At 35.0% G+C, this 2457-nt stretch overlaps 1 long non-coding RNA gene across 2 annotated transcripts in view; it reads left to right on the forward strand.

Annotated features, from left to right (window-relative positions):
- The window catches only part of LOC106511270 (uncharacterized), a 39528-nt gene extending 38771 nt beyond the window's left edge, over nt 1-757 (forward strand). For both annotated transcript variants that reach the window (XR_001309502.1, XR_001309503.1), the window contains one exon: nt 71-757. This is a non-coding gene — a long non-coding RNA (uncharacterized LOC106511270). The remainder of the gene's footprint in view (nt 1-70) is intronic.
- The last annotated feature ends 1700 nt before the right edge of the window (nt 758-2457 follow it).

Raw genomic sequence — 2457 nt, forward strand, 5'->3', positions numbered from 1 at the left:
CTGAAAAACTGATTTGATTTTAGGATGACTTAAAGCACCTATTTGATGCAATTTTTTTCTTGTTTTGCAGGTTTTTTTAATCTTCCCTCCAGCTTTCTGAGACCCTCCTAGCGCCCCCTGGCAACTTCGGGGTATCAACCAGCTCTTTGTGAAAAAAAAAAAAAACTGTCCTAAATCATTGTTCAAACCTTCATGTTATTGTGAGTCCCTGTTTTATTCAGACATACTCTAATGCAAAGTCTGTGTTTGCTGTTTTCTGTAGTGGTTGTCTCATTATAGATATATGTACCAATACAAGTACCCATACAAAGTACACTGAGTATTGTGTATCTGCATTGATATCAAAGCGTTACAGTTTACATTTCAAGTTTTCTGTTCTATGTTTAAGAAGATTGTCCTGGAAAAATAAATTATCCTTTAAAGTCTTACATTTCTTCTCTGGGCAGGAGTCAGTGAGCTCTTTTGCTTGTTTTAAAATGTCACCATGTTTTATGATTTTACTATTTATCTTCAGTTTTCTCTCAGAGTGTTTTAAGATCAGGACCATATCTGTTGGAAATAATCATTCTTGTTACTGTCTATCCAACATCATTCTCTCCTTGGCTCCGTTTCAGCACCAAGAGAGATGTTTGTTTGTCTTGATAATATTCTGTATAAATGCATGTATTTGAAACTGCCTCGGTGCACACATTCTGTACCACTGCCTGTGTGACATGATGTGTGTCTTGCATATTGCAATAAATCCTGATTGACCTTTGACAGAGTACTTTTTGTTCTTGGATCTCATGTTTCTGCCTAGGTAAAATAAAGATTTCCACAACAAAGATTTTACAAGTTGAACCATTTTGTTTTTAAAATATTGCAACAGTATACATGCTGTATATTTGATTTGATCCAGTCAGAGTAGAGGTAGGCCTATACATAAGAGACACTTTGTTTGTAAATAAAAAATGTTTTTAATGCCATTGTGTTATGTTTATGTTCTAATTTAATAAGTACTCAATCAGTGAGTAAGAGTACTCAAACCGATCTTAATCAGTTTGAGAAAAACTGTTATTGGGACTCCAATAGTTTTCTGTTTCAATAGTTTTCTGTTTCACAAAAGTCAATTCAATGCCAAATAATAATAAAAAATGTATAATAACTGCACCTGTTGTGTAAAGATGTTTGGTGTCATTTTGGACAGTAATCTATAATTGATTTATAGCATGTTTTTTTTTAATTGAATAAACTGTTAACAAGAAAAGCAAAGTCTGCAAACAGATTTACTTGTGCAACAGTCTGGAAGGACAAAACAGTAAAATGCAACTATTGCACTTCAGCTTTAATGAACTTAGAAACATTTACTTTAAAGCAAAAATAAAACTCAAGCAGAATATTTGTTGCCTCCTTTATGTATGAAGGGCATACATATACAGCACATCGTGTACAGCTCTTCTGGTGCTAGTCATGTACTGCAGCAGTGCAACTCTCTCAGTAGTGAGGACAACTAAATAAAACATGAACTGCACATCTGAAGAGTCAGTCTAAATGGCCACTCCATATCACAACTTATTGGTGCCAGGATCAATAATTTCAGCTTAAAGATATCTGACAGTAAGGGATAAACTGACAGGAGAAAAAAAATACAGTTTGTTGATTAAGTAGGTCAAAAACATCCTTTCTGGTCCACCAATATGCATGCAATAAAAATGAAACACTTTACATTTTCGCACTATCAACATCAGATTTTAGTTGGATCAGATTTTAAATAAGTGCAAAATGATTTTAACTGATCTGATGAGATGTTTTTTTAATTGCTGAAACGATATCCACTTCATGCAGATTTGAGATGTTCAACATCTCTATAACAATAACAATATAACTACATGTGGAAATTGGCAAGTTGAAAAACAATCTGTTCATCTTTAGCCCATTTAAAGTGTGTGTTTACATGTGTTTGAGTGTTTTAGCAGCTCTTTGATGCTGGTTGTAATTTGTGTAAAGTGTATTTGTAGTTTTTATATGTACATTGATGCAGTTTAAAAAGCAAACATTATCTTAAATATGCCTCTTTGTTTTCAAATATCGATCAACATAGGTTTTCAATTTTTCATAGCAGCAGCAGTTCCCTTTGAAGCAGCAGTGAAGGCATTCAGAAAGTCACTGCTCTGTTTGCGTATCCATTCGGGCAGTGATTGTTTATATGCACTTGTGCGAGTAAAAGGAGCTCCATGCCACTGCGATTGGTCTGGATCGGTTTACACAAAGGACTAGAGGATTTTTGGTTCAGGAAACAATAAAGTTTAGAAAGCTGTCACAAAGATAAATGTGCCAGCCCAGACAACCACAGCATACATACAAATGGCCATGTGGCAAACCAGTGACATAACAAGGTTCCATTCAACCCTGCTCAATCCCAGCATCTGTCCTGGCTTCACTTAACCACCTTCCAGTCGTTCCTTTGATACTCTGCTG

This window comes from Austrofundulus limnaeus, unplaced genomic scaffold, assembly GCF_001266775.1.
Source record: "Austrofundulus limnaeus strain Quisiro unplaced genomic scaffold, Austrofundulus_limnaeus-1.0 Scaffold8, whole genome shotgun sequence".
Classification (NCBI taxonomy): Eukaryota; Metazoa; Chordata; class Actinopteri; order Cyprinodontiformes; family Rivulidae; genus Austrofundulus; species Austrofundulus limnaeus.